Raw genomic sequence first — 6,095 nt, 5'->3', positions numbered from 1 at the left:
CTCTAGCATTTGTTTAATTTTATCACTATCCTAGCATTTGTTTCTTTGTTTGCCAACAATTCAAACTGCAAATTCTTTACTGTACTATATTTTATTGTATTAGAGTACTTTATTTCTTCTGATCTTTATATACTTTCTTCTGTTTTTTTTAATCTCCTCCCTACCATTTGTTTCTTTGTTTGCCAACATTTCAAACTGCAAGTTCTTTATGGTACTATCTGAGAAGATAAAAAAGAGATACTATAAAACTTGCTTTGTGATCGTCATTTGTTTACAGCATAGACAGTCAACTGAAAATAGCTGCTCCTTTCAAATGTTTTCGTGAAGCTAACATTAATGAAATACAATTTCAGTAAGTCAATATTTTATTGTATTAGAGTACTTTATTTCTTCTAATCTTTATATAATTTCTTCTAATCGTGTAATAGTCAAATCCCACACTAGTTTTGATTTTCTCCAAATAAATCAAAACTTCTAGTGAGTTTACTGTTGATAATTTAATTAGACCAAGTACCATTATCCTGAAGTAAATAATGATATGCGAAAATGCAAGTACCATGGTGTTCCTCCAGGTTTTATATGTTCATCCTGATGGGTTAATTTCCTTGTAGTCATCGGAGACGATAGGTAATTACTTTTAAGGTCAGCAAATGGAGAACTAGTTTCATTAATACATTTTAAAACGCCAAGCTAGAGCCTAGTTTTGATATGCTTGGAATAAAAAAGCACTATGTATTCGAAGCTGTACTGGCAGATAGCATGGCAATATTATTGTAAACTCACTTATATTTTTTATAACCTTATGTAACACGTTCAATGATCATTTAAAGAGTGAAGCTTTTTCAAAAGTTTCAAATTCCAGCTTTCAGTTCACTTTTAGCAGTTGTGGAAAGCATAAACTCTGGTTAGCACTTATTTAATGAGTGATAACAATTAATGTTTAAAATAGTGATAATGTTGGTACATACTTACAAATGGCTTTTAAGGAACCCGAAGGTTCATTGCTGCCCTCACATAAGCCCGCCATCGGTCCCTATCCTGTGCAAGATTAATCCAGTCTCTATCATCATATCCCACCTCCCTCAAATCCATTTTAATATTATCCTCCCATCTACGTCTCGGCCTCTCCAAAGGTCTATTTTCCTCCGGTCTCCCAACTAACACTGTATGCATTTCTGGATTCGCCCATATTTGCTACATGCCCTGCCCATCTCAAACGTCTGGATTTAATGTTCCTAATTATGTCAGGTGAAGAATACAATGCATGAAGTTCTGCGTTGTGTAACTTTCTCCATTCTCCTGCAACTTCATCCCTCTTAGCCCCAAATATTTTCCTAAGCACCTTATTCTCAAACACCCTTAATCTCTGTTTCTCTCTCAAAGTGAGAGTCCAAGTTTCACAACCGTACAGAACAACCGGTAATATAACTGTTTTATAAATTCTAACTTTCAGATTTTTTGACAGCAGACTAGATGACAAAAACTTCTCAACCGAATAATAACAGGCATTTCCCATATTTATTCTGCGTTCAATTTCCTCCCGAATGTCATTTATATTTGTTACTGTACATAGTGAAATTATTAATATATTATGGATAGAATAGGTACTCTTCCAAGCTTAATCAGAATTGCAAGAATAAGAGCAGAACATTTGCATTACTTTGATTTTTTTATAAATGAGAACTTTTTAAAATAAAGGGTTACCAAGAATGAGTTCAAGCACTTTCAGTCCATTACAGATAATGCATGCTTCACAGTGAACTCTTAAAACCCCATCACTCATTCTTAGAAACCCTGTATTTTATTATTATCATGAATTGAATCAAGCATGTTTAACTGTACTAATGCTGCCAATAAAACTGTAATGAAAAGGTTTAATATGCGAGTAGAGTCTATATACTGCAACAGCAGCAGCAATAATAATAATAATAATAATAATAATAATAATAATAATAATAATAATAATACCTACATTGCCCCCTTCTGCTATTTGAGCTACGAACCACTCACTGCTGGTTTAAATGTAATGAAACATTATGCAATATATTTTTTTAATCGTTTCTCCTAGGGTTTCATATACAATATGTATAGTAGTAACACCGAAAGAATAAAGATAATCTGTTTTAATAAGTATATTTAACATATAAAACAAATATGATAGAAAATATAATAATAATTTATTTCTCATTGTAGAATTATTTTACATTGCATGAGATTTTTTCTTCCTACTCAATTATAATTATGCAATTCATGGTTAAACATTTTTTGCAATGCATCTCCATATTTATAGAGGCCATTTTCTTTAGTAAATTGTACAGCTTTATGTCGGATATTTTAATAGTAATTTTGAGTTCTTTTCAGTCTAACCTGTGGGGTATCTATATCGTGTCTAGGCCTATATATCTATAACCTTTTAAAATGAAAGGGATTCACATTGAGAAAATCCTTAGAGAAATTCTAAAGGACTCAATTCAAATTTTGCAATTTCATCTCTATTTCAAGTAAAATGATTCACTTTAATTTTCTTTTGAAATTATTGTATGTATTTTCATTGTTTCATTGTAAACTTTTAAAAATGTTTTTGTTTTCTGGATCCTTGTGGTCACCCTTATCGAAGGGCAGATGGTTTTATTTTATAAATCCAATGTATGTGTTCTTGATCTATATATATATATATATATATATATATTTTTTTTTGCAAAATTCAAAATGTTGGCAGTTCACTGTGCAGTGATGAAGCATTTCCCTCATAAGTCATAAACTTGTTAACTTTTTCATGTTCTCTCTCTTTTATTTTATTGCAGAAACTCAAGTTTACAATATCATGCTCTTTCAACTACATTCCTCAATAAATAATATTTTTTTTTATTTTGTGTTAGAAGAAAGTACTGATATTTGACCATTTTTTATTTTTGTATCAGACAATCTATCAAAGATAGAGAAGTGATCTTGCATATATTGTAGATATGACATGCATAAATACACACAAAATACTTCATCACAGAATGTTGAATAGTTTTTGAGTTATGTTGGAAACGCTTCGTCACTGCACAGTGAACTGAATTTTGAAAACAAAAAAGTAAATAATTTTTTTAAATTGTAAATATATATATATTTTTTTCATATAGCGGAAGGACAATGTTTTACACATACTAATTTTCATTATTGTACAAGATACATCAACGGAGGAAAAAAAATATTGAATATTTCCAAAATTTTACTGCTGTAAGCTGTACCTAACCCCTTAATTTGGAAGGAGACGAATCTCCGCTTGTTAACCGAGAAGAATGCCTGAATCCGTTGCATTTGTAACTAGAAAGACTACTAAAAGTGACAGCGGACGAAATTATATTTCTCGCTTTGTACTTATGATCCAGAATTTAGGGCTAGGTAAACATTATAACCATTAAACAAGCCGTAATTAATTTAATAAAATATATCAGTAGTGAAAACTATCGGCGTCATCATGGCATACAACCCTGATATTTATTTCATAATTTTCCTTTATCTGGACACTAAAATTATGCATGAATAAAATCTCAAATCGAATGTTTATGTTTACAGAAGTAGATGTCAGGACATGAGTAAATGTTCTCTACTGCCCCCTTCTGGCTGCTTCGGTACTACGGTTAATTTGTAAAACTTGATTGTGTCTATGTTGTATGAAGCGTCACACACCGGGCTTTTGTGGAACTACTTTGGCATTCAGTGCCGCTTCGCGTTCAAGATATGTTTGCTGCTGTAAGCATGGGTTTTTGTGCAACAAGTGTCTCTTAACTCGTGTTATCTTCGTTGTAGTTGTTATCTAAATATCTTCCGTCGTGTGTCGTGTATGAAGCAATATAAGTGTGATTTTATGTGTTTAACCGAGTCTTCAGTTTATATTTATGGACTGAAAACTTTCCTTTTGTGACTTGTAACAGAGGAATGGAGCAAAAAATCACTGCCTGACGGGAAAGAGAATTAAAAGCAATGATGTTCAACTTCCAAGCCAGAGCAACAGAAATGGTAAGTTAAGTTATATGTGTCTTGTTTTTAACTCAATCGTTCAATTAATGTGACTTCCACGAAGGTTGCAGGAAATATCATTCGGAAATCTCGAAACACGTCTCTGTGCGTACACTCTGGTTGCAATATAAGTATAGCATTCCTATATTTCCGTCTTTCAAGGTTAGGAATTATGTCATACAACAACTGTCTCGTATTTTTTCCTACAGATAGTTCCGATGTAATGACTTATAATAATACGATTCACAGTGTAGACCGGTGCATTCATTGATGTCAATTGTTATAACTTTCATTTGGTTCCGCTGTTTCCATAGCAACTGAAGTTGTTTACACACCGGATGTAGCTGCACAATTTAGATGTGTAATAGGAACAATTGTTTAATGAAAAGTTCTCTGGGGTTAAATACGCGTTTATGTTGGAGAGATGTCTCATACAACATTATTTATTTTCATGTACTTTAGCGATGTTGATATGGAAGGAATTAAACCTGTAATTCGAGATGATTCATGCGATTTATAAACAGTTGAATTTTAAGGTGCCGTATATAATATGTGATACGAATTTATTTCAGTATCGTTAAATAATAAACAGTCACTATGCATATTAGCGTTGAAGTGAAACTTGCCCCATTTGTTTCTGCCTAGGTAGGCCTATGTGTAGCTGACTTTGTTCTGTGCAGCTCGTGAAGTAAACACAGGCTGAAAGAAGCAGTAGCCCGTTTTGCTCTATATAGAAAGATATAATGTACGCTTTCAAACGAAGTTTGTTGTTAATTTTCGCTGAAATCAACAAATTCGTTGCATTGTTTGAAGATTTACGATTCATTGGAATGATTTATTTTATAGTGCGTTAAAGTACCAGTCTTTTTGTTTGGATTTTTTTTTTTTTAACTATTTGATATTTATGATACTGATGTGTTATTAAATCAGTGATTTTCTATTATAGGATGTACTGTATTTTCGTTTCTTAAAAATATGCCTTTATATATATTTTTTTTCTTAACGCAACAGCATGATTCATAAGATGTTCATCCGTTTTGTAAGAAGTTTTGTTGCATCGTAAACAACTATATTCTGAATAGAATAATCATAGAAATTCATTTGAAAGGCAGCATGAAATAGGAAGGTTTTTTTTTTTGGTTGCATTAAACCGTTTATATCTCGATTATCAAACTGTGATCTACATAATTTATTATAACATTGTAAACATTTTCACAAAATGTGGTTTTAAAAATTGATAATAATTAGGTACCGCATCAATTTACGCCGACTCGGAGTAACATCAAGTGTTAAAGTCGCAAAAATAATATATTTTCTATGGGGACAAATCCAGCTACGTACTGTTTGAAGTAGTTATATCGTGATTAAAGGAGTTTCAAGATAATAATAATAATAATAATAATAATAATAATAATAATAATAATAATAATAATAATACCCCTTGCAGTGTATTCTATGTACGTAAGACTGTATTTAGTCTTTTCGACTCAAATAGTACATGAACACGCACGCGGTAGGATTGCTGTAACGTGATATCCGTTGTACTGTAGTTCATAGCGTACGACTTCTACCACTGAGTCAACGCTAGATAATGCAGTTAAATTGGACGAATATCCATGCCTTACAAAAATAATTCCAATCAGGTCGAAAATTCGTACATTGATACGTATTGTAAAGGAAAGATTAAATAATATAAATATAGCTTCCAGAAACCGCTACGAATCTGCATTTATATCGATATTTTCAGTCTCTTCGACATACAGTAGGCCTATGTTTGATACGATTTAACATGTTCTCTCGCCTTTACTCATCAACAAAGCCTACTGACCAATGTAAACGTCATGCCTTCGATCTTCTTTATCATACTAGATTACTGTTGACAAATACTGTAGTATAACATGTAGCGTAAGGCGTGATTGCTAACGAGAAATAGAAAGGCTGATCAGGTATCGTCAGAACAGAACGTTTAACATTTTTCAAGCCTATTTTTTGTCTTATATTTTATATTGACAGCTATGTTCTTGTAGGCCACTTTTTCTTTATAATACTATTTATTTGTGTGTGAACATTCCAGGGGTTACATTGTG

The 6,095-nt window shown here is 32.0% G+C and overlaps 1 protein-coding gene across 1 annotated transcript in view; it reads left to right on the top strand.

Annotated features, from left to right (window-relative positions):
* Window positions 1-3,714: 3,714 nt before the first annotated feature.
* LOC138706543 (serine-rich adhesin for platelets-like) overlaps window positions 3,715-6,095 on the top strand; it is a 274,777-nt gene continuing 272,396 nt past the window's right edge. Inside the window, exon 1 of the mRNA XM_069835969.1 lies at window positions 3,715-4,008. The gene's annotated coding sequence lies outside the window, so the exon portion shown is untranslated. The remainder of the gene's footprint in view (window positions 4,009-6,095) is intronic.

Source organism: Periplaneta americana, chromosome 9 (assembly GCF_040183065.1).
Source record: "Periplaneta americana isolate PAMFEO1 chromosome 9, P.americana_PAMFEO1_priV1, whole genome shotgun sequence".
Classification (NCBI taxonomy): domain Eukaryota; kingdom Metazoa; phylum Arthropoda; class Insecta; order Blattodea; family Blattidae; genus Periplaneta; species Periplaneta americana.
The sequence above is the reverse complement of the archived record's forward strand: the minus strand, read 5'-3'. Positions and strand labels throughout refer to the sequence as shown.